General features: G+C 43.0%; 1 long non-coding RNA gene across 1 annotated transcript; it reads right to left on the bottom strand.

Annotated features, from left to right (window-relative positions):
• Positions 1 to 5,301: 5,301 nt before the first annotated feature.
• LOC144375025 (uncharacterized) lies at positions 5,302 to 8,875 on the bottom strand. Its single transcript, XR_013434326.1, has 2 exons — positions 8,499 to 8,875; positions 5,302 to 6,336 (listed from the first exon to the last, which is right to left on the bottom strand). It is a non-coding gene; the product is annotated as an uncharacterized LOC144375025 (long non-coding RNA).
• Positions 8,876 to 26,827: the final 17,952 nt, after the last annotated feature.

Genomic DNA, 26,827 nt, shown 5'->3' with positions numbered 1-26,827 from the left:
GGTGAAGTGATGAAGCTTTTAAACATAATTTGTTATTTTTGCTTCTAGAAATATCCCCCTCGTGGCACAGAGCAGTGGGGAGAAGTTGATGCCTTGGGATGGGCCCTTCTTCTCTTACTTAACCTCAAAACAAACATCATCAGTGAACATTTCCGCTTGATGATACTGCCACCCCTCATGCAAAGAAACATAAATGCATGGTTTTCATCAAACAGAAGTGCAGGATCTATAGGAGATGTCCAGGCCACATCTTGTCCTTCTTGATCCTGACTTGATGAACTAGAACCTATGGCTGCATTGTAGTGTTAACTGTGTAATTGTTTAAGTAGGGGATGGAAGATTGAAAAAGCAAAAGGGAAAATTGAAAAAGCAATAGTACTGAAAACCACGAGAATCAGAGCCATCAATTCTGTAGGACTGGGGGAGCAAAGGAAATATGTGGCATTGTTTAGACAAAAAAAAATCAATCTAATTATTATGTTACTGTCTCTTAGCTATGAATTCACCATTATATACCCTGCTGAGGCTTCTGTGTCAGGTGCTGCATTAGGGAGACTTCTGAGGGCAGAAGGAGAACTAGGAGACCTGTTCCTTCCTGCCTGTGAGCTGTCTCCCTCAGCAGCGCTTCTCCACTCTGGCAACAACATGGCTCTCCCTCATCCTAGACCTGCCTCACCACAACACTCCTTCCTCCTGCTCAGGGAGGGAAGTGGAAACGCACCTTCCCCTCAGAGCTCTGGGTTCACCTGCTCAGGACCCCCTCCTCTGGCCTTCTCAGTTTATTTTATTCTAACCTGTTTCCTTTGCTCCCCAAGTCTTACAGAAGTGGGGGCTCTGATTCCTGTGGTTATCAGCACTATGTTTTCCCAAAATTCCCTTTTGCTTTTTCAATCTTCCATCCCCTTCTTAAGCAATTCCCCATATTCTCTGTTGAAAAAGAGCCAGTCCTTCCTACTGGTTGATAATTGTGACTCATCCCTCCAGCACCTAGTTCAACTTTGTCCTCCGTTGGTCGGAATTCTTTGTGAGAGTAATGAAAATGTTCATTTTAGCAAGATCCAAACCATATGTGGCCAGGCCTATTAGATGGGCTTTCCAGGGTCGAAAATGCAGTGACGGAAGGAAACCGTGATGATAAACCATGGCCCTGAGGCCTGTTTAGAAACAAAGACCCTAGCACATTGCTATAATTATGCATATAAACTCTAGAGTAGAGGCAGTCATATCAATTGGGGGGCTAGCACAATAATACAGGAGATGGATAGTTGGTGGCTCTGTTACAGGTGGTGGTGGAGAAAGAGGTGAAGAGAGGGCAAATTCTAAATGCATTTTGAAGCCAATCTGACAAAGAGTTTTGCTGAGGATTAGATGGAAGGTGAGAGGAGTCAAAGATTGTCCCAGGGCTTTTGACCTAAGCAGCTGGAAGGATGGAGTTGCCATCAGTTGAGTTGGGGAAGGTATTAGGTGGATAAAGTTTCAAGAGAAATCCATGAGTTGAAGTATGCACAGTTGACTTTGAATGTCACTAGGTGTCCAAGTGCAAATGATTCCAAATCTTTGCGCTTTTACTTGATTTATCACTTCCCACTAGAATGAGGAAGCCTGAGGTCAGTCCCTTTCAGCTCTCATTTCAGCATCTCTGGTGCGCAGTACAGTGCCTGGACCACAATCATCTCAGAAAATAGCATTTGAGTGAATGGATGGAAAAAAAAATTGTATACTCTAGAGGTTCCAATTGAGGCCAAAGTTTGTCTTATTCAAGCTCCAACTCCACACTTGTTTTCTAGTCAGGAGGAGAATAACCATTTGGTTCTGTAAACTGCAGCTTCTAGTGTTCATTGGAAACCCATCTTACTAGCTCATCACTTGTAAGTTAAAGTCCTTCTTCCCAGAATAGAGAGAAACCTCTCAGAGAGAGACACAGGAGTTTTCTGTCCTTCTTTTATAAGTGTGGCCCAGCCTGGATTCTGCTGGAGAGTTATTCAGTCAGAAGACAGGGCTTTGACAACATCTCAGCTCTAGGAGGCGCCAGGGGACTGAGGTGGATCAGGTTATGCCTCCTCCTTGCTTCTTTCTTTGTGTGTGGATATGCTGTTTGTGTTGTGCCCCCATCTCCTAGGAAACCTGAAGAACATTCTAGAACAAGTTCTCTGGGAGCTTCCCTCTCTGCTCAAGTTCAAATCCAAGTAATTACAGGCTGTCTGTTGGACACTTGTCAGGGGACCCCAGCCAGGTGCCTCCTTTGCCTGGTGTCCAGCACAGAATAGGAGGAGCCCTTCTGGACACTCTGTACTTTCACCTTAATTCAGCTAGCTCGACCTTTTGCACCAGTGTGACTCTATAATGAGCTGCCTATCCAGCACCTGACCTCTGGTGTCACCTTCTTCATGGAGGTTTTCTTAACTAAAGATTGCCAAACAAACCTTAAAGCATCACTTGTTGTGATGTGATCATTAGTTAGTGGCTCATGCCACCTGCAACTCAACCCAAGTGTTCCATGACACTTGAGCGCACTCACATGCTTGGTCATGTGCTTGGATTTCAGGACAATGTTAATTGTCCAAAATGCATCTAACCATTTATTCTCAATTTCCATTCTTATCTCATTGTGGACAGTTTGCAGACTGACGTAAGCCCTCAGACCATTCTTCAGGTAGTGCTGGTGTGGGGACTTCTATGGTATAAAACACCTTTTTGTTAAATATAATGAATTTCTGGTGAAGTGATGAAGCTTTGAACCATAATTTGTTATTTTTGCTTCTAGAAAAATCCCCCTCGTGGCACAGAGCATTGGGGAGAAGTTGATGCCTTGGGATGGGCCCTTCTTCTCTTACTTAACCTCAAAAGAAACAACATCAGTGAACATTTCCGCTTGATGATACAGCCACCCCTCATGCAAAGAAACATAAATGCATGGTTTTCTTCAAACAGAAGTGCAGGATCTATAGGAGATGTCCAGGCCACATCTTGTCCTTCTTGACCCTGACTTGATGAACTGGAACCTGTGGGTGCATTGTAGTGTTAACTGTGGAATTGTTTAAGTAGGGGATGGAAGATTGAAAAAGCAAAAGGGAAAATTGAAAAAGCAATAGTACTGAAAACCATGGGAATCAGAGCCCTCAATTCTGTAGGACTGGGGGAGCAAAGGAAATATGTGGCATTGTTTAGACAAAAAAAATCACTCTAATTATTATGTTACTGTCTCTTAGCTCTGAATTCACCATTATATACCCTGCTGAGGCTTCTGTGTCAGGTGCTGCAGATAGGGAGACTTCTGAGGGCAGAAGGAGAACTAGGAGACCTGTTTCTTCCTGCCTGTGAGCTGTCTCCCTCAGCAGCGCTTCTCCACCCTGGCAACAACATGGCTCTCCCTCATCCTAGACCTGCCTCACCACAACACTCTTTCCTCTTGCTCAGGGAGGGATGTGGAGATGCACTCTCCCCTCAGAGCTCTGGGTTCAGCTGCTCAGGACCCCCTCCTACGGCCTTCTCAGTTTATTTTATTCTAACCTGTTTCCTTTGCTCCCCATGTCTTACAGAAGTGGGGGCTCTGATTCCTGTGGTTATCAGCACTATGTTTTCCCAAGGTTCCCTTTTGCTTTTTCAATCTTCAATCCCCTGCTTAAGCAATTCCCCATGTTCTCTCTGTTGAAAAAAGAAGCCAGTCCTTCCTACTGGTTGATAATTGTGACTCAATCCTCCAGCACTTAGTTCAACTTTGTCCTCCATTGGTCGGAATTCTTTGTGAGAGTAATGAAAATGTTCATTTTAGCAAGATCCAAACCATATGTGGCCAGGCCTATTAGATGGGCTTTCCAGGGTGGAAAATGCAGTGACGGAAGGAAACCGTGATGATAAACCATGGCCCTGAGGCCTGTTTAGAAACAAAGACCCTAGCACATTGCTATAATTATGCATATAAACTCTAGAGTAGAGGCAGTCATATCAATTGGGGGGCTAGCACAATAATCCAGGAGAAGGATAGTTGGTGGCTCTGTTCCAGGTGGTGGTGGAGAAAGAGGTGAAGAGAGGGTTAATTCTAAATGCATTTTGAAGCCAATGTGACAAAGAGGTTTGCTGAGGATTAGATGGAAGATGAGAGGAGTCAAAGATCATCCCAGGGCTTTGACCTAAGAAGCTGGAAGGATGGAGTTGCCATCAGTTGAGTTGGGGAAGGTATTAGGTGGATAAAGTTTCAGGAGAAATCCATGAGTTGAAGTATGCACAGTTGAATTTGAAATGTCACTAGGTGTCCAAGTGCAAATGATTCCAAATCTTTGCGCTTTGACTTCATCACTTCCCACTAGAATGATGAAGCCTGATGTCAGTCCCTTTCAGCTCTCATTTCAGCATCTCTGGTGCGCAGCACAGTGTCTGGACCACAATCATCTCAGAAAATAGCATTTGAGTGAATGGATGAAAAAAAAAATTGTATACTGCAGAGGTTCCAATTGAGGCCAAAGTTTGTCTTATTCAAGTTGCAACTCCACACTTGTTTTCCAGTCAGGAAGAGAATAACCATTTGGTTCTGTAAACTGCAGCTTCTAGTGTTCACTGGAAACCCATCTTACTAGTTCATCACTTGTAAGTTGAAGTCCTTCTTCCCCGAAGTAGAGAGAAACCTCTCAGAGAGAGACACAGGAGTTTTCTGTCCTTCTTTTATAAGTGTGGCCCAGCCTGGATTCTGCTAGAGACTTATTCAGTCAGATGACAGGGCTTTGATAACATCTCAGCTCTAGGAGGGGCCAAGGGACTGAGGTGGATCAGGAGATGCCTCCTCCTGGCTTCTTTTTTGTGGGTGGATATGCTGTTTGTGTTGTGCCCCCATCTCCTAGGAAACCTGAAGAACATTCTAGAACACGTTCTCTGGGAGCTTCCCTCTCTGCTCAAGTTCAAATCCAAGTAATTACAGACTGTCTGTTGGACACTTGTCAGGGGACCACAGCCAGGTGCCTCCTTTGCCTGGTGTCCAGCACAGAATAGGAGGAGCCCTTCTGGACACTCTGTACTTTCACCTTAATTCAGCCAGCTTGGCCTTTTGCACCAGTGTGACTCTATAATGAGCTGCCTATCCAGCACCTGACCTCTGGTGTCACCTTCTTTATGGAGGTTTCCTTAACTCCCCATTTCAGTTTATGAGTCCCTGTTGTGCAGAGAGAGACAGAGAAAGTGAAGGTGAAAATGGAGAAGGCCGATTTGATATTAGCCAACTTGATCTTGTTGTTATGTTCAGAATACAAGACTACATGCACTCGGTGGAGCTTAGCATTTTTACTTATTTGGTATTGTTTTTCCTTTCACTTTTCCTTCACCAAATCTAGAAAGCATAAGGTGCTCACTAATTAGAGGTAACCATAGTTACCAAGTTGTCTTCAAATTGTCTTGAAGAGGACTTTTTTTCCTCCCTCTTGGTTTTAATTCTTCAAAAGGCATTTTACATGTCAGTCATCCTTATTCTATATTCAGTTTCACTGGATGATTTTCCTAACTCAGGAGTCTTTTGGTAGCCATATTAAAAGTTCAAAAGTAAAATAAGAAAACAATTCATTCTTAGAAAATAGTTTCAGGTCCTGAATTGTCTGATTTTAATATTTCAGCTGATTGGGTGGCAAGAAGAGATGAGCCTGGACCCTGCTTAGTTCAATGTGTACAGGGCGAGATGCCTCAACAGAAAGAAGTTGGCACCTGGAGGAGTGGTTTTAAAATGTCCACTTGGGGGCGCTCTGGTCTTCTGCAGGAGCAGAACCAAGGTCCATTTCTCTGGTTAGGTAAGTTACTGAGTATGAAATTTCACAGACACTCAGGTTCCAATGAGCCACTATGGTGATAAGATACCCTTAGAGACTGGCTGGCTTCCTCTTCATCCAGTCAGCCCTATTGTTCTGCTTTCTCCTGCCTCTGTTCATTACCTTCATAGTTCTTGCTGCATTATATTTCAATTGCCAACTCTTCCGACTCCTCCTTTTGGCTGTGTCTCTGTACGAGCCACATCAACACAGTGCCTGGCACACGGATGCATTGCTGTGTGTGTTGCTGAGCCTGTGTAGGGCTCAAAACGGTCCCTGTGAGCTAAGAAGGGAGAGCAATTGAATCTTTTCCGGAATGGGACTTAGATCAAGCATGTTGAAATTATTCTGGCTGCAGCCCAGGGGAGTCTGGGCAGGTATGACTTGAACAACTGCTAATTGTACCTGTTCCTATTTGCATATTAGCCACAAGAAGAAAAAGATAGAAAAGGATATTGTTCTTGGAACTCAATTAGATGTGCCTTATTTCATTTGTCAGTAACTCTTTTTCCTTCCGGAAAATTTCCAAATCAGAAGCATCTTCGGAGTCCTGGTAATGGACACAAAATTAAGACAATAGAAAAGCTACCCATTCTTACAGAAGAACATGATACCATGAATGACTGGGGTTTAAAATTTCAGCACATCTTGAGACAATATTTCATCAATATTTTAGAGTCCCAACAGAGCCTGCCAAGACTTGGTTGGTAGGTTGAGAAGCCAAGGGTAGGCCCCAACGTCTGTACTGGTGCCTTTCTCAAAGATGGGTGACAGGGAGACAACCATAGGATGAGTCCTAGCAGGCATAGCTGGACTTAATCACTCAGAGTTAAGCCTTGGTCCCCAGTGAGGAGCAGGAGTGAGAGAACCAACATAAAAGGAAGCAGAGAGAGGTGGAGGGAGATCTAGGCAGAGACTCCACAAGGGGCAGAGCACAGTGGAAGAGGTTTCAGGCCAGAGTGCAGAGAAATTAACCTGGACTAGAGGCTGGGAAAGCAGGAAAGAACTGGCAACATAAAGTTCTGATGAACTAAGAGGCAAATATGCAGCTGAGCCCAAGTGATACCCACCCAGCTTCCCTCTGGAAATATTAGTTTCAATCTCCCCTAACATAAGGTGGCAAAATAACACAACGTGTGAAGTTGCTCTGTGAGAGAGGGCATGCCAACGTTGGCCTCCATACTGTTACCCTGCCGAAAAGCAGGCTCATCATTGTGAGATTTTGAGAAGAAGTTGGGATTTTGGGGGGGAAATTTCTATATTTTAAAAACATGAGCACTCTGGTTCCAGGAAAGATAAGAGTAAGCACAGTTCACACATCTTCCAGCTGATGATAGCTCTAGGAGAGACTACATAGACCAGCTATTTGAAGACAATGGAAGGAAAAGAGCAGCAAGGAGATTGGGGAAGAAGACCAGAAAAAGAAGTACATCAAGCCAGTAGTGAGTTTATATTTCACATGCTCTGGTGTCCTCCTGGTTTGAACATAGCAGAGCAGGAGACTGCAAGTGGGCTCCAGGGAGAAGTCCCCGAATTTTGGTTCAAGAAGTGAAATTTGGGACTACTAATGCCCAGAGAGAGAGCATGAATGCTCCTGATTTTCTTCCTTTCTTAGCTTTCTCTACTCTCTAGATAGAGCACATCTGTGGTGGCAGCAGTCAGTAATGGAACTGGCAGAACCAAAATTCTGAGGAAGGGCAAATCTTCTATTTGATCAGAAGGATTGCCATCTCAAGAGAGTGAACTCATTGCTTTTTTTCCTCTATGTTCTCCTAACACTAGGACCTGAACATGGCCCCAAATATGGCAGTGTGAAGCAGACCAGAGTAACCAGAATCCCAAGTTCCTAAGGGAAGGACTCGAAAGGGAAAAAACACAAAGAACATAAAGCACTGGAGAGGTTAAAGAGGAGGAAAGGGACCTCCATGTGTTTATGAACTCCAAGGTTTCCTATTGTCGCTACTCCACTGCAGCCAGACATGTTTAGATCTGGTCCTAACTAGCATACCAAAGACTTTGAGAACTGAAGTAATGGAGAGATCACCATCCAGTTCCCAGCCTGGCCAATGAGTGATTGATGAAGCCTGAAATGGAGCCAACAAGGAGTATAAACTCTTTGAAAACAACTGACATTGTCATCAGAGCCCATAAGGTTGGGTTGGTCCTTGATACCAGGACCTGACCAGGTGGATAACCTGCTAAAATAAAAATAGCATTTTTTTAAGAAGATTTAAACAAGCTACAGTCTCATAATATAATTTTCACATTGTCCAGAATATAAAATCAAAATTACTGAGCATACAAAAAAAAAAAAACCCATCAACATTTAAATTGTCCTTGGAAAAGACAGTCAACAGATGCCGGTGATGAAATTTCACAGATGTTAAAATTATCAAAGTCCTTAAAGCAGCTATGATAAAAGTGCTCAAATGAGCAATTGCAACCATTCTTGAAACAAAGTTTAAAATAGAAAATCTCAGCAAAGACATGAGAGATAAAAGTAGAAATCTGAGAATTTAGAAATACAAAGGCAAACAAAGGAAGTCACTGGATGGACTCATTAGCAGAATTGAAACGACAGAGGGAAGAGTCAGTGAATTTGAAGATAAATAGAAATTATCCAATATAAACCATAGAGAGGAAGAAAAGGATATAAAAAATGAACACAGCCTCTCTGACATATGGGAAGAAAAGAGTGGCTTCTGCACTCACCACTGATTTGACCATAGGTAAGGTCCCCTTGACCTTGGAGCTACAGCTGGTACTGTGACCTTTGATCCTCTGGCACACTCCAGAGGCTCCTTGGGGGGAGGGAATTCCCACCACTAAGACCTTTACTGGTCGCAGTGGACCCTCTGGTGAAGCGTTTCCCTTTGGGGCGTGAGGCTTCTGAGTTTGCAGGAGAGGTTCTGTGGTTTTTTTCCTCCTCTGCTGCTGCTGCCACTGCTGGGGGCTAGAGCTGCTATTTCCTGCTGGGCTACTGGGTCTGCCTGAAGCTGCCTTTCGGCTCCGGCGGGAAAACTGAACTCCCGGCCTGGAACTCCGTTCCGCTGGACCCGGAGTTCTGTTTTCATTACTGACTTTTTCCGCTGTGGTCAACAACTTTCCTGACGTCAGGTTGCCCGTGGCTCAGACCCCATTGGGTCTCACAGATCGCACTTCACTGGTGACGACCAGGTAGTGCCCTCTGTAGTTCCTGGCGACGGCTGGTCATTTTGGGGACGCCCACCTGACTCCCATTCGCCCTGGGCTTCCTGGAAGCCGTTACAGCCCGGGTTTTCCCTTTGTCTTTCTTGCTTATGCTTATTCTCTCTTTCTCTCTTTCTCTCTTCCATCCCTCCCTGTGACTATGGGCGCCTCTTCGTCTATACCTGAAGCTTCACCTCTCAAATGTTTAATAAAAAATCTGGCCACACTCTCCCTCACACCAGACATCAAGCCAAAACTTTTAATCAAATTCTGTACCCAAGATTGGCCTACATATCCACTGGAGAATGGCAATCATTGGCCTCCAGAAGGCTCCTTAGATCCAAACCTCCTTGGAGACCTTTTTAACTACTGCCAGTGTCTGAAAAAGTGGAGGGAGATTCCTGCTTTGAAGGTTTTAGCCTTCTCCCACAACACCCTGCTCTCTGCTCCTCCTGCTCCCCCTCTGAAGTCCTCCTTGCTTGCAAACCCCTCTCTTCCCCTACTTCTACTCCTGACTTTGCAGATTCTTCCTCATTTGACCCAGCAGATGAACCCCCACCTTATCCCCCAGCCCCATCTGCTCCTTCTCTCCCCCTATACCCTCCTCTTCCTCTGCCTGATTCCAGGGATCCTCAGCCTTCCCTTTCATCCCCTTCCCCTCTGCCCTCTTCTGCCTGCTCCACCTCCTCCTCCACCAAGACACCCCCTTCCCCTCCCTCTCCTTCCTGTCTGCCTCCCGCCTCTTTTAGTCCTCCTGTTACCAGGTCTAAGGGACTCCTTCCCACCCCCAAGACAATCACACCCCTTCATGAGGTAGCTGGTCCTGAGGGTGTCATCAGAGTCCACGTGCCCTTCTCCATGTGGGACATTACTCAGCTAGAGAGGAAGCTAGGCTCATTCACCACTGACCCCACCACTTACATTCGGGAGTTTCAATGGGTCCTGCAAGCATAGAGCCTCACTCATCATGACATCTACATGCTCTTGGCCAATACACATCTCCCTGAGGAAAGGCAACAGGTCTGGGAGCTAGCCCAAGCCCATGCTGATGAAACTCATAGGACCAATCCCAACCACCCCACAGGCCCTCATGCTGTCCCAGAGCAGGATCCCCTATGGGATTATAACACCCCTGAAGGCTTACAGTCTTGTGACCTTTTGCATCCTGCCTCTTGGCGGGCCTGAAAAAGGCTACCCGCAAGGCTGTTAACTTTCAAAAGGTGCAGGAGGTCATTCAAAAAAAGGAAGAAACACCTTCAGAATTCTTGGATAGACTAACCAAGGCCCTTCAACAGTACACAAACCTCGACCAAGAAACCCCTGATGGCCGTCATGTCTTAATGACATATTTTCTGGCCCAGAACTCCCCTGACATTAAAGCCAAGCTTAAAAAGCTTGAACAGGGCCCTGCTACTCCTCAGACCGAAATCCTCGCTGTGGAGGAGAAGGATTCCACTTACATCAGATGTAAGAGCCCTTCACCTATCCCTGTCCATGAGCTGAGTCTAAGGTTATAGGAAAAGCCCCAGATGAGTCTGAGGATCCAAGGACAGATGAGCTAGTTTTGCAGGGAGCCTGGGAAAGTGAGAATGTTCTAGAAACCTTCCTCCATGGGAGACTCTCACCCATCACGGGGCAGCGACCACATTGGGCAATGAGAAAGTTAGAAATGGCAGCAGGTGGGCCTCAACAGGGAAGTACCAGAAGATCTCAAAGTACCTGGCCCCAGATCCGTGTGGGAGTCACTTCCATACATTGCCTAGGAGCAAGTAGGCAGGCAGGTATGTCCCAGGGGGCCTTGCAAACAGTACAAAGGAAATAACACAGCCTCCCCCACAGCTCTAGCAAGTGCCTCCACCCAGATAGGATACCACCCAGGGAAAAGTTGGTGGAGAGGAAAAGTCTATCTGAATTATCTGAACTGATTGCAAGGCTCATATTAGGGATTGAATTGAGGTGGTGTGTGTGTTGGGGGGGAGGGTTGTAATTATAAAATCATGGGGGAATATATTTCCTGTAGCCAGTAGAGGCCACTTGGAGACAGCAGAAAACTTGAAGGAATTGGCTCTAATGATGGAAGCACAAAATCAGGTAGGTGGGGTTTGCTTTCCTAAGAAGAAGAGATCCAGGGCAGGAGCTGAACCTCCCAACCCCTCTACACCACCACCTGTGCAAGGAAACAGTTTGTCATGGGTTCATGGTGGGAGGAAATGCTAATGGTGGAGACTCAGCCCCTCACATTCTGGATCCTTTCTAGAGCGTCACTGGGTTCTGGTGGCTGCAGTTGCCTGGGGGTAACTGGGCAATGCCAGACCCGCAGGGACTCCCTAGGTTGCAGGTCTTCCCACCTGATTCAGGGTTCTTCCCACTCTTCCCACTCAGTCATATCTCAGTTCCATGCTACTCTGGGGATCCAGAGAGAGCCTTCCTGTGCGTGGGCAGTTGAACTGGTCATGGGGACATTTGAATGAGTCCCTCTGCTTTGGGGGCAGGAAGTTGTGAGGCCTGGTTGATGTCCCCCAGGTGAAATGCATGTCTGGCCAAGAAGACCACTACCCACGGGTGTGGATGTAAGAGAGGAAACATCACAGATTGAGAGGAAACCCCTTGCACACCCTCCTGCCATACCCAGGATCAAAGGAAAGCATCTTAAAAATAGTTTCCAAAATGCTCTGTGTTATTAGGGGATTTCCCACCTTTTGAAATTAGCCCACCTAATTAATGCATCTTCCTTTTGCACCATCCCCCCAAAAACTTTTCAAATAAGTTACAGGCATTATGACCCTTTTCCTCCTTAACTTTAAAATTTTTTTGTAGTTGTAGATGATTAGAATGCCTTTATTTTATTTATTCTTATGTGATGCTGAGAATTGAACCCAGTGCCTCATGCATGCTAGGCAGGCACTCTACCACGGAGCTACAGCCACAGCCCTTGCCTTAACATTTAGCCTGTATTATTCAAGCCCCATAAAGCCCAGCACAGTGATTAAATCCAGGACTAAATTGTTTGTTGAATAGTATCTAGCATACACCATGCTAGGCTAATCTTGCTCTAAAGCCCCAAAGAACTTAAACCAGTGAGGGAAATCTGGACCTGTAGCTTAGATCAGCAACTTGGGGACCAGCAGCTCAGCAACGCATAGCAGATGAGACAAATCCAGGAAAAGGAAGCAAGAGAGTAACCTGGAACATGAAAGGCAAGGCAGAATCCATCAAGGTTTCCATGAGTTTCCAGGGAAGCCATTGGAAGAAGAGATTTCTGAACTAAAGACAAAGGTTTAGGGACCTCTTTTTAGAAGAGAAAGAACAGAAAAGAGATGTGTTGTTCTTCCACACCCCAAAATATATAAGCCCACAATCCTCCTCAGGGCCTCTATTACCTGTGACACTAAGGCCTTGAATAGCTGTAGCAATATCCAACCCCTGCCTCTCCTGGGTGCCTGACCCCCAACAGTGGTGTCTCCTGCCACCCTCAGGCCCCTGAAAAAGCAACTGTATTGTATTCTCAGCTGTTCTGGTGTTCTGCAGAAACTGGAAGCGACCAGCCAAAGCAGGTAAAGTTGTAGGGCTTAGGAACCAGGTAAGTAGGCCCCATAGCCCATCAGCTGTGGTCTAGTCCCTGGTCCCTGTCAGTGGCTGTGCTGTCAAGGATGGAATCCCGACCCAAAATATTTGTCCCAGGGATGAAGAGGGAGGGCTCAGCCAGATATCAACAGCCAGCCAAGCCTCTGGGGCTTTACAGACATATAGAGTGCCACTTCTCAACTCTCATTGATAACTGGTTGGTCATATTTTGCATTTTTATCAATTCATCATGAGTCAATATATTTATAAAATACCATAACACCAAATTATGAGAAAAAATAAATTGCAAAGCAAACTAAAATATAATATCAAATTTTAATTGGATTCAACAGACATTAAATTGCATTTTAAAATATAGGAACAAACATAGGGAAAACTAAAAGCATTATGAAGACAGTACCCATTAATCATTGAAAATGTGCCTAGGGCATTTAGTATGGAGACTCATTGTTAAATTCAACTTTTAGAGTTCTGCAGCTATAACTAACCAAATTGTAAAAAGATAGGTAAGTGGTGATTTTCTGTACTAAATACTTAGACCTGCTTTTGAATGAATACTGTTTTATCAGTATTAAGGTTTATAATATAATAAATGAGTATGATTCTTTTAACTTTTATTTTAGCTAGCTCAGGTTGATAACTGTCCCATTTACAAGGGATAATGTATAAGCTTCTCAGCTCTCTTATACTAACACTCCAGATTGAAGCTGATATATCTAATTTCTTGACAAAATATTTCCAGTGGGGATTGTTTTCAAGTCTATAAATCAGTCTTAAGGATACACAATGCAAATTTTTATTCCTCCAAGTTAGATAATAAGGTTAATCTTTAAATTTTGAAAGTATGATAACAATTAAAATCATGGTAAATGAAACAAATTAGAAAAATAAATATACACTTTCAGTTTTCAGATTTTTACGCATTTTTGGCTAAAGACTGCCAAACAAACCTTAAAACATCACTTGTTGTAATGTGATCATTAGTTAGTGGCTCATGCCACCTGCAACTCAACTCAAGTGTTTCATGACACTTGAGCGGACTCACATGCTTTGTCATGTGCTTGGACTTCATGACAATGTTAATTGTCCAAAATGCATCTAACCATTTACTCTCATTTTCCATTCATATCTCATTGTAGACAGTTTGCAGACTGACATGAGCCCTCAGACCATTCTTCAGGTAGTGCTGGTGTGGGGACTTCTATGGTATAAAGCACCTTTTTGTTAAATATAATGAATTTCTGGTTAAGTGATGAAGCTTTTAAAATAATTTGTTATTTTTGCTTTTAGAAAAATCCCCCTGATGGCACAGAGCAGTGGGGAGAAGTTGATGCCTTGGGATGGGCCCTTCTTTTCTTACTTAAACTCAAAACAAACATCATAAGTGAACATTTCCGCTTGATGATACAGCCACCCCTCATGCAAAGAAACATAAATTCATGGTTTTCTTCAAACAGAAGTGCAGGATCTATAGGAGATGTCCAGGCCATATTTTGTCCTTCTTGACACTGACTTGATGAACTACAATGTGTGGTTGCATTGTAGTGTTAACTGTGGAATTGTTTAAGTAGGGGATGGAAGATTGAAAAATCAAAAGGGAAAATTGATAAAGCAATAGTACTGATAACCACGGGAATCAGAGCCCTCAATTCTGTAGGACTGGGGGAGCAAAGGAAATATGTGGCATTGATTAGACAAAAAAAAAAAATCAATCTAATTATTATGTTACTGTCTCTTAGCTCTGAATTCACTATTATATACCCTGCTGAGGCTTCTGTGTCAGGTGCTGCAGATAGGGAGACCCCTGAGGCCAGAAGGAGAAGCAAGAGACCTGTTTCTTCCTGCCTGTGAGCTGTCTCCCTCAGCAGCGCTTCTCCACCCTGGCAACAACATGGCTCTCCCTCATCCTAGACCTGCCTCACCACAACACTCCTTCCTCCTGCTCAGGGAGGGATGTGGAGACGCACCCTCCCCTCAGAGCTCTGGGTTCACCTGCTCAGGACCCCCTCCTATGGCCTTCTCAGTTTATTTTATTCTAACCTGTTTCCTTTGCTCCCCAAGTCTTACAAAAGTGGGGGCTCTGATTCCTGTGGTTATCAGCACTATGTTTTCCCAACATTCCCTTTTGCTTTTTCAATCTTCCATCCCCTTCTTAAGCAATTCCCCATATTCTCTCTGTTGAAAACAAAGCCAGTCCTTCCTACTGGTTGATAATTGTTACTCATTCCTCCAGCACCTAGTTCAACTTTGTCCTCCGTTGGTCGGAATTCTTTGTGAGTTAATGAAAATTTTCATTTTAGCAAGATAAAAACCATATGTTGCCAGGCCTATTAGATGGGCTTTTTAGGGACTCAAATATAGTGAAGGAAGGAAATAGTGATTATAAACCATGGCCCTGAGGCCTGTTTAGAAACAAGGACCCTAGCACATTGTTATGATTATGCATGTAAACTCTAGAGTAGAGGCAGTCATATCAATTGGGGGGCTAGCACAATAATCTAGGAGAAGGATAGTTGGTGGCTCTGTTCCAGGTGGTGGTGGAGAAAGAGGTGAAGAGAGGGTTAATTCTAAATGAATTTTGAAGCCAATCTGACAAAGAGTTTTGCTGAGGATTAGATGGAAGGTGAGAGGAGTCAAAGATCATCCCAGGGCTGTTGACCTAAGCAACTGGAAGGATGGAGTTGCCATCAGTTGAGTTGGGGAAAGTATTAGGTGGATAAAGTTTCAGGATAAATCCATGAGTTGAAGTATGCACAGTTGACTTTGAAATGTCACTAGGTGTCCAAGTGCAAATGATTCCAAATCTTTGCTCTTTGACTTGATTTATCACTTCCCACTAGAATGAGGAAGCCTGATGTCAGTCCCTTTCAGCTCTTATTTCAGCATCTCTGGTGCGCAACATAGTGCCTGGACCACAATCATCTCAGTAAATAGCATTTGAGTGAATGGATGAAAAAAAATTTGTATACTGCAGAGGTTCCAATTGAGGCCAAAGTTTGTCTTATTCAAGTTTCAACTCTACATCTTGTTTTCTAGTCAGGAAGAGAATAACCATTTGTTTCTGTAAACTGCAGCTTCTATTGTTCACTGGAAACCCATCTTGCTAGCTCATCACTTGTAAGTTGAAGTCCTTCTTCCCTGAAGTAGAGAGAAACCTCTCAGAGAGAGACACAGGAGTTTTCTGTCCTTCTTTTATAAGTGTGGCCCAGCCTGGATTCTGCTGGAGACTTATTCAGTCAGAAGACAGGGCTTTGACAACATCTCGGCTCTAGAAGGCACCAGGGGACTGAGGTGGAGCAGGAGATGCCTCCTCCTGGCTTCTTTCTTTGTGTGTAGATGTGCTGTTTGTGTTGTGCCCCCATCTCCTAGGAAACCTGAAGAACATTCTAGAACAAGTTCTCTGGGAGCTTCCCTCTCTGCTCAAGTTCAAATCCAAGTAATTACAGGCTGTCTGTTGGACACTTGTCAGGGGACCACAGCCAGGTGCCTCCTTTGCCTGGTGTCCAGCACAGAATAGGAGGAGCCCTTCTGGACACTCTGTACTTTCACCTTAATTCAGCCAGCTCGGCCTTTTGCACCAGTGCGACTCTATAATGAGCTGCCTATCCAGCACCTGACCTCTGGTGTCACCTTCTTCATGGAGGTTTTCTTTACTAAAGATTGCCAAACAAACCTTAAAGCATCACTTGTTGTAATATGATCATTAGTTAGCGGCTCTTGCAACCTGCAACTCAACCCAAGTGTTCCTTGACACTTGAGTGGACCCACATGCTTGGTCATGTACTTGGACTTCATGAAATGTTAATTATCCAAAATGCATCTAACCATTTACTCTCAATTTCCATTCTTATCTCGTTGTGGACAGTTTGCAGACTGATGTGAGCCCTCAGACCATTCTTCAAGTAGTGCTGGTGTGGGAACTTCTATGGTATAAAGCACCTTTTTGTTAAATATAATGAATTTCTGGTTAAGTGATAAAGCTTTTAAAATAATTTGTTATTTTCGCTTCTAGAAAAATCCCCCTCGTGGCACAGAGCAGTGAGGAGAAGTTGATGCCTTGGGAAGGGACATTCTTCTCTTACTTAGCCTCAAAACAAACATCATCAGTGAACATTTCCGCTTGATGATACAGCCACCCCTCATGCAAAGAAACATAAATGCATGGTTTTCTTCAAACAGAAGTGTAGGATCTATAGAAGATGTCCAGGCCATATTTTGTCCTTCTTGACCTTGACTTGATGAACTGGAACCTGTGGGTGCATTGTAGTGTTAACTGTGGAATTGTTTAAGTAGGGGATGGAAGATTGAAAAAGCAAAAGGGAAAATTGATAAAGCAATAGTACTCATAACCACGGGAATCAGAGCCCTCAATTCTGTAGGACTGGGGGAGCAAAGGAAATATGTGGCATTGTTTAGAAAAAAAAATCAATCTAATTATTAAGTTACTGTCTCTTAGCTCTGAATTCACCATTATATACCCTGCTGAGGCTTCTGTGTCAGGTGCTACAGATAGGGCGACCCCTGAGGCCAGAAGGAGAAGCAAGAGACCTGTTTCTTCCAGCCTGTGAGCTGTCTCCTTCAGCAGTGCTTCTCCACCCTGGCAACAACATGGCTCTCCCTCATCCTAGACCTGCCTCACCACAACACTTCTTCCTCCTGCTCAGGGAGGAAAGTGGAGATGCACCCTCCCCTCAGAGCTCTGGGTTCACCTGCTCAGGACCCCTCCTCTGGCCTTCTCAGTTAATTTTTGTTCTAACCTGTTTCCTTTGCTCCCAAGTCTTACAGAAGTGGCGGCTCTGATTCCTGTGGTTATCAGCACTATGTTTTCCCAACGTTCCCTTTTGCTTTTTCAATCTTCCATTTGTTTCTTAAGCAATTCTCCATATTCTCTCTGTTGAAAAAAAGCCAGTCCTTCCTACTGGTTGATAATTGTGACTCATTCCTCCAGCACCTAGTTCAACTTTGTCCTCCGTTGGTAGAATTCTTTGTGAGAGTAATGAAAATGTTCATTTTAGCAAGATCCAAACCATATGTGGCCAGGCCTATTAGATGGGCTTTCCAGGGTCGAAAATGCAGTGACGGAAGGAAACCGTGATGATAAACCATGGCCCTGAGGCCTGTTTAGAAACAAAGACCCTAGCACATTGCTATGATTATGCATATAAACTCTAGAGTAGAGGCAGTCATTTCAATTGCGGGGCTAGCACAATAATCCAGGAGTCGGATAGTTGGTGGCTCTGTTCCAGGTGGTGGTGGAGAAAGAGGTGAAGAGAGGGTTAATTCTAAATGCATTTTGAAGCCAATGTGACAAAGAGGTTTTCTGAGGATTAGATGGAAGGTGAGAGGAGTCAAAGATCTTCCCAGGGCTTTTGACCTAAGCAGCTGGAAGGATGGAGTTGCCATCAGTTGAGTTGGGGAAGGTATTAGGTGGATAAAGTTTCAGGAGAAATCCATGAGTTGAAGTATGCACAGTTGACTTTGAAATATCACTAGGTGTCCAAGTGCAAATAATTCCAAATCTTTGCTCTTTGACTTGATTTATCACTTCCCACTAGAATGAGGCAGCCTGATGTCAGTCCCTTTCAGCTCTCATTTCAGCATCTCTGGTGCACAGCACAGTGCCTGGATCACAATCATCTCAGTAAATAGCATTTGAGTGAATGGATGAAAAAAAAATTGTATACTGCAGAGGTTCCAATTGAGGCCAAAGTTTGTCTTATTCACGCTCCAACTCCACACTTGTTTTCTAGTCAGGAAGAGAATAACCATTTGTTTCTGTAATCTGCAGCTTCTAGTGTTCACTGGAAACCCATCTTACTAGCTCATCACTTGTAAGTTGAAGTCCTTCTTCCCCGAAGTAGAGAGAAACCTCTCAGAGAGAGACACAGGAGCTTTCTGTCCTTCTCTTATAAGTGTGGCCAAGCCTGGATTCTGCAGGAGACTTATTCAGTCAGAAGACAGGCTTTGATAACATCTCCGCTCTAGGAGGGGCCGAGGGACTGCGGTGGATCAGGATATGCCTCCTCCTGGCTTCTTTCTTTGTGTGCTGATATGCTGTTTGTGTTGTGCCTTCATCTCCTAGGAAACCTGAAGAACATTCTAGAACAAGTTCCCTGGAAGCTTCCCTCTCTGCTCAAGTTCAAATCCAAGTAATTACAGACTGTCTGTTGGACACTTGTCAGGGGACCACAGCCAGGTGCCTCCTTTGCCTGGTGTCCAGCACAGAATAGGAGGAGCCCTTCTGGACACTCTATACTTTCACCTTAATTCAGCCAGCTCGGCCTTTTGCACCAGTGTGACTCTGTAATGAGCTGCCTATCCAGCACCTGACTATGGTGTCACCTTCTTCATGGAGGCTTCCTTAACTCCCCATTTGAGTTTATGACCTGGGCAGTGCTAGGGGAATTGTGAGTTCTGGGTCATTGTGAAAGCAAGTGACAGAATCTGTTATCTGTGTGTTGCACTGAGAGAGAGAGAAGCCCAGAAAACTTTCAGGATCCAGACAACACTTGATGGACCAGCCTTTTGACTTGAATTACTTCAATGAAGGCATATATGTCACTTTCTTTCTAGCTTACACATGTTCAAAGTGGATTTTTTCAAAGGGATTAACCAAATAAACCCTAACAGAATGTCATTAAATTCTTCCAGAGGAGTCTAGATGAATCTAGAAAAGACATTGAGCTGATCTTGCCTCCCCACTCCCCTACCCCAGTCTCTGAAGGTGAGCCTGAGTTTGTAGAATGACCCATCTCAGTTGCCCCTAGAATGGGAAACTTTTTATTCAGGGCCCTGGGAGCAAGGGTCTGTGGTCACCATATGCCCCAGATAGTTACCCTTTACTCTTCCTGGATCTCCCAGATCCACATGCTGCAAAGCTCTGTGTGATAAGCGGACAGACCCTGAAAAAGATGAATTGACCCAGTGCTGTCATCCTTGTTACATTTCTGAGTCACCACCTTTGAAGGAAGGACATTCATCTTGTGATTCACAATTTTCATCTGCAGAGACTCCAACACTCCCCACAAAAACACAAGGCAGGAAGGAGCCAAGGTTCTTGGTGGTGTCTACCATTCCCTGGCTAATTTCTGCCAGCTGTGGTCAAGAGACTTGATTTGGCCTGAGTTTTGTTTTTCCTTTGTCAACTTCCAAGGAGTCATAGGTAAAGTTGACAATTGTTTAGCATTTAGATTTATTTATGGTTTGATTTTTTAAGCAATTATGTTACTGGATTAAGTTTGTGCAAAAATGAAGATGCTTATCTATGTAGTATCTACACAGTCAACAAAGGGCAACTGGCTGTGTTAGCCATCCTACCCCTGTCCTAGTGGCCATCTGGCAGGCAGGTGTCCTTGAAGAACAGTGTCTGTGTGACTTGTGCTGAAAGGGTAGACAGTGCCCTCCCCACAGCGTTACAGGTAGAAGGTGAATCCAGGAAGTTCAAGGACCACCACTGGGTGCATCTTTGAGAAGCTGAACAGAAGCTATCATGTTGACAAACATCTTCTCTTGGAGGATCAAGGGAGAGAGGGAACTGGTGATGGGACTAAAGTCCCAACCATAAGCACTGGTTTACGTAAAAAGGAAGGAAGCAGCTCCTGGTTGAAAGGAGCCAGGAAACTAGTCATGAGGACTAAAAAGTCACCATAAGCAGTGACCGTTCTTCCTAGGCCCTCCTTACTGAAACCTGAAGCAAATCCACCCCAGCAACGTTATTTGAGGTGAGGCATGCACAGTTACAGTTGAAACTGTAGAAGGGTCAGGCTCAAGATATGTGAATTCAAAAAGGAATTATCTAGGTTGCTGAAAGTAATTTAGGCATGGTCTCATTGTTTGAATGACTTTTTTTTTTTTTTCTTTTGAGCTTGTTTTCCTGATAAGACCCATCTCTAAAAGCTCATCAGAGGGGGAAGGATGTACTCTGACTTGGCTCTTTTTTTCTCTGTTGGGAATGACAGAGCCATTTTGATGTTTGGAATGTAGAAAGCTTTTTACTCTGTACATAAATCATCCTCGAGGCTCCAGGTGGCTCTCTGTATACAACCAGTGAGTCACAGGCAGACTGATGAGCCTCGGTGGGAAGACTTGGGGCATCCTCTGTTTGGGGATTTGTATCCAGGTGGTCTGGTCTCTGCTTTGGTCCATCATCCACACTTAGCCACAGTCCTGGGATTTGCCATTCTGTCCAGGAAGATTTCATAGGGAGAAATTCTGAAAACAAGTTGATTAACCTTTTTTCTTAACAACTGGTGTGATGGGCAAACTGGGAAGACTTGTATTTTAGGCACTTTTGTCTAGAGCCTGCTGTCCCATGTCAGGGGTGGGGAGAGTTTTGAGCACTGAAAAAATTTTATTAATATATTTTAATGTGTTATTTGAAGTATCACTTGGTGATCTCATTATATCAAAGAAGACATTTGGTATTTGTTTTTTAGGGATTGGCTAGCTTCACTAAGCATAATCTGCTCTAGTGCCTTCCATTTCCCTGCAAATTTCATGATTTTGTCGTTTTTAAGTGCTGCGTAATATTCCATGGTGTATAAATGCCACATTTTTTTTTATCCATTCATCTATTGAAGGGCATCTGGGTTGGTTCCACAGTCTAGCTATTGTGAATTGTGCTGCTATGAACATCGATGTGGCAGTATCCCTGTAGCATGCTCTTTTAAGGTCTTCAGGGAATAGTCCAAGAAGGGCAATAACAGGGTCAAATGGTGGTTCCATTCCCAGCTTTCCCGGAAACCTCCATACTGCTTTCCAAATTGGCCGCACCAATTTGCAGTCCCACCAGCAATGTACAAGTGTACCCTTTTCTCCACATCCTCACCAGCACTTCTTGTTGTTTGACTTCATAGTGGCTGCCAATCTTACTGGAGTGAGATGGTATAACATTAGACTTTAAAAGGGATCATTTCAACTGTGCTTGGAAATCATCCTTCAAGGATACAATATCACTTTCATTTGCTAGTGGTAGTATTTGGCTAAAAGTCTTTTTATTGTTGTTGAGAAACAATGAGTCAGGCCAGTGCTTTGTAATTTTTTCATATCACATGCATGGAAAATGGTACTACTGTAAGGCACATGGGTATGAGTGGATGAAGCTGCTCTGGGCAGGAGATGGCACCCTGTATTTTGGCATACCTGTCACTTTGGTCTCAGACACTAGTGGGCTAAGGCACATTGCTTAGAAAGTTTGCTTTGGATTGTGTAATGTTAACAGGTGATTTCCCTGAGGAGACAGTTATTAGGCAATTGTTCAGAATTATCATCTCTCCCTGTCAGCTCGAAGATTTAACACTGAACAATCAAAAGGTGAAGTCATTATAGGTCCTTCCCTGCCACCATCCCTAGCTGCCATTTCTGGGAGAATGTCTTAAGAAATCTTCAGAACTCACTCCTGTGGAAGTGTCAGACTTCAGTAGTTCTGGAGCCTGGTACAGATCCTAAGAGAGCTAGTTAGGGGCACTGGGGACCTTTAAAACAAGAAAGGACCTTTATTTTTAACTGACATGCAACATACACATAGTAAAGTGCATTGATCTTATGTGTACAGTGGAATTATTACAAATAATTGTACAAATTATAGAACATTCCTGGCATCTCAGAGGTCTTCCCATGACCCTTCCTTCTCAGCCCTTCTCCTCCCAGCTCAGAAATACACATCATTTTGCTTTATCATCATCATCAATTGTGCCTGTTCTTGATCCTCACACAGTTGAATACTCTCTACAGAGTATATTCTTTTGAAACTAGCTTCTTTTATTCACCATAGTATCTCTGCAATTCATCCACGTAGTTGCATAACACTGAGTCTCTTTTGTAAATTTCCATTTAGTATTGTGTTGTATTTCATTCTTTCTTTAAAACCTAAAAAGTACAGAAATACTATGTATCACAATATTGAGAGTTACAACACCTGTGATTTTCATATTACATAATCCCAACGGAAATAAAAGGTAGATTGTAATGATCTACATAATATTGCAGTAAAAATTATTTTTAAAACTCATACCCCCAATTCCAAAAAAGGACTTAGGGCATATACCACTTTAAAAATTATCTGGATTTGATTCTGCTAGCTACTTTGCTCTAATGGTAGATAAGTAAATTTAAAGGAGGTGGTACATATACTGTATGTAGAGAACCAATTCCAACTAGTAAATTAACTGTTACTTTGTTCAGGCACAAATCTGAAAAATATAGATTCTTTGTGATATTCTACCCTAAATATGAGTGATGTTTAAAAAAAAAATAAGAATGTCTTACTTATCTAAAAGTTCAATAGCCTGTTAATGAAAATTAATACAGAAAATCATACTGAAATTACTTTTGCCCATGTTGTCTTTAAGCTTAAAATGTCATTTGAAAATATTGAAGTCCTTTATTATTTAGAGAACTGTCAACCAGGGAAACTTCATTGTGACATTGTGCTGCATAAAAACCATGTTTAACCCTCACATGGCTATGGGAAAAATGTCTTCCATTGCAAAACAAGAGACAAAAGAAAGTCTACAAAGTCAGTTTGGTTTAGACCAGCTGGTTATTGTCAGCTATTCAAAAAAAAGTCAGAGAGGCCCTCCCCTAAAACTTCCTTCCCAGCAGGAATTCTTTTGACAATGACTTCTGTTTAGGGTCTTCCTGTCACTGTTTATTTTGGGGGCTTTGGGGTGTTCTTTTTTTAATGCATCACTGAGGTAAAGAATTGTTCTGTGTTTGTATTTCTTAAAGAATTTGCCTTGCACTGATTTTAATATCATACCTTCAATTTCAAGAATTAATGTTTATATTGTTTGTCATAGGGTATAACATAACATGTAGAGCAGAAACCAAAATTTGATTTCAAGCTAAAGATCATTTCCAGATGATTTTTAGGTTTATTTTCTACTCGTTTCTCATTGTATCACATTATTTAATCCTATTTCTGTTACCATAGTTTTAATGTGGATACTTTGATTTTAATTCAGTGAAGTACAAAATTGTCTTTGCCTTTAGGAGGAAAAGAAAATCTTCAAAAAGAAAATCTTCAAAATATGTTTTTAACTGAAATGTTTTTCTCCCAGCTTACTATAAGTATGACTTAAGGACTTAGACAGTCTTTAGAATCTTTTAATATTTATAACTCTTCTTAATTGTATGCTTTTCCTCACAGGGGACCATTTGCCTAAATCTTTGGAAGGATTTTTTATCTATGAAGAAGAAGGCTCTGGGTTTCCAGGTTTTAACAGGAAAGGAAATGATGCCATTGTAGTAGAACAATGGACTGTCATTGAGGTGAGCTGCAATCTCTAACATTTTACCCTTACCTTTATATTTATTTCACATGTTGGAGACCTTCATTGCTGAAACATGTAGAATCCTTAAACACAGATTTGACCATAGTTTGGAATTTTATCACAAATGCATAAAAAATTTCTTTCATACCCTTTACCCAATGTTGAAAGTAATGTGTTTTCTTCAATGCTAATTTTTTTGTAAGATAGCAAAATAAAATCTTTTCATAAATAGCAGGAGGTTCCAAAAACTTGGAATTCTCACCCTAAACACAGTCTCCTGGCATTGAGATTCTCTTTACACAATGCCATGACAACTGGTTGAAAGCAAAAAAAAAAAAAAAAAATCAGTCACTCAACTAAGCATTTTCTCTCCAAGCAACCAATGTGACTGACTTTTCTTAACTTTATGAATTGACTTTTGAAAGCAAAAATATCCGAAAGGTGTTCTCTTTCTTACCAGGCCAAATATGTACACACAGCATTGTCCTTCATAATCAGAGATGACATTGCTGCTGATGTTATGCACTCTGAATTCAGATGTCACTGAATGGACTGCCCTTGAGGTGGACAGACTGAATTCAGGTATACTCTGTTATGTGTATATGGCCCTCGCTGATGGGCTCCAACAGTGACACTTCTGTCTTCCTAGCCTTACAAAGGTTAGAGAGACATAGCCCATTTTCAAAGTGACTAGGAATTCCACTGGGCGTGGGGGAGGTTTGAGGGGAAGAAGTGAAGTTTTCAGTTTTAAAAAACAAATTCCAAATGAATAAAAAGCAGCAAAAAAAAAAAAATATATATATATATACAGCCAAGTTCCTCCCTCCCTCACTACTCAGTCCTCACTCCAAACTTTCATCTTTACTTTCATGGTTTTGTTCTAATGGGGGCTGCATATATAAATGTTCAATCAGTTGATAAGGGTGTACAGAAATTTTTACCCGATTTCCTGTCTGGAAGCAGGGTGAAAACAACAAACTTATAAGAAAATTAGGGAGATTCAAGGTGGGCCCAATAAGATGCATGTGACAAGTGACACCAAGAAGAGAGAGCACTCAAAAGCAGATGGGTCCATCAGAATATGAGGCTCAGCCTTAGAACGGTGTAGAATAGGTGTTGACAGGGGTGGTTCCTAAGCCATTTGGAAGTTATTTTTTGGTTATCTTGATGTGTACGTTGAATTTACTGTAATAATTTTAGACTTTTTTATTTTGGTTCTTGATGTGTTTGCTTACAGAAGAAGTGTGAATGATATAGGGTCCTTTGTAACTAAGTGAGTGAATATCCTTTCTCAGCCTTGCAGTGTCCGGATCACAGATATATATATATATATATATATATATATATATATATATATATATATATATATATATATATACAGCTGCTAATATCTTCCTCTTTTATCCTACAGCAACAAAAGAGGTATCAGCAGATAAAGAGTTCTGCCTTGGTAATTCAGTCATATATCCGGGGTTGGAAGGTGAGTCTAAAAGAAGTATGCTTTGTTTATTTGGGGGTTTTGGGTTCTTCCCAGGATGATGTATTTAGGCTTACCCTGCAGGGGACGACTCCTCTGCCTCCTGCCTACCCAGTAAACAATCCAATGGGAAGAATAAATATTATGGGCCAAGTGGGGGGCCCTGATGGCCATGTCTTGGCTGCTTCCTTCTAGCCAGCTTTCTTTTTGAGAGCTTTGTTCTCCAAGCAGGAAGTTCTTGAAACAATACTGGACATGACCTCAGTATTCCCTTACCCCAGGTTTTTGACCTGGAAGCTGTGGTCCAGAAAGGTCTTACAGCCATTGCTCCCATGCTTGTGACGAGTCCCGTGCGATTTCAGCACCCCCAGCCTAGCAATTTCCATATGACCATCTTGCAGATTGCCCCGTCATGACTAAAAGATCCTGCACTCTGGCCATATCTAGTGGAGAGAGGGTGACAAGGAGTGGTCACTGTTGAGTAACCTGGTTCCAGTCCTTCCTCCATTGCTTAGTTCAGGGTTCAATGAACTGTGTCTCTCATGCCCCATATGTAACCTGTGGCCTGTTTTGATACAACTAGCAAGCCAAGAATGGCTTTCATATTTTAAACTGTTGTTAAGAAAAAGCAAAAGAGGTGATTTCATGACATGTAAAATTTAATAAAAAATATAGCTTTGAATGCCATGAAGATTTGTTGGGACATAGTCACATTCATTCATTGCACAGACCATCCAGCTGCTTTTGTTTAGCACTACAGCGGCAGTCAGGTGGTTGTGTTAGAGGTCATCTGACCTATAAAATCAAAAATATTTACCATCTTGCCCAGTACAGAAAAAGTCTGTGAACTTCTTGCTCGGAGCCTGTGCTGTTGGGAGATTTTATGGAGTAGTCTGGATCTAGACAGGATACTTTGAGGCTCCAGGTGTGTCCAGGCTTAGGGCTTCTTGAGAGAGTATACCCTAGGCCAGGAGTCCAGCAGCATTGGTGGACATTTGTCTAAACTGACCACGGAGGCCCTGGTTGTCCCACAGAAAAAATGTCAAAATGCAGACCTGAGCACACAGAGTAAGTGACTGCTGCCTGCTGGGTCTTCCCTAACCTCATTACTGGACCTTCGGACTCAGTCTGCAGGCTAGAAACTGCAGAGGCAGGACCTGGAGTCCACCTCCAATCCAGATACTTCCCTGGCTTCCATAAAATCCGTTCCCAGCCATTATTGAAAAGAAGCCACCAGTTTGGGATCCGTGTGGTCAATGTTATTAGCAAATTTTAAAAACTTCTTTTAAATAAAAAGAATAGCTATACCTATATTCGAGACAGGTCATGATCAAAGAGGTACTATCTCTAAAGTTCCCCTGACCACATTCTGAGAACTCTCCTCTCCTCTGATGTGTGTCAGCTGGCATCGCTGTGGTTAGATTTTTCCTGTTGCCTCTCAGGCCAGGAGGCTGCTGTTCTCATCCTGTGCTGGGGGTGGGGTGGAACTGCCCTGTCAGGCTCAATGCTGTCCTTCT

The sequence above is a fragment of the Ictidomys tridecemlineatus genome, chromosome 2, assembly GCF_052094955.1.
Source record: "Ictidomys tridecemlineatus isolate mIctTri1 chromosome 2, mIctTri1.hap1, whole genome shotgun sequence".
Taxonomy (NCBI): Eukaryota; Metazoa; Chordata; class Mammalia; order Rodentia; family Sciuridae; genus Ictidomys; species Ictidomys tridecemlineatus.
This window is presented reverse-complemented; position numbering and strand designations above follow the sequence as displayed.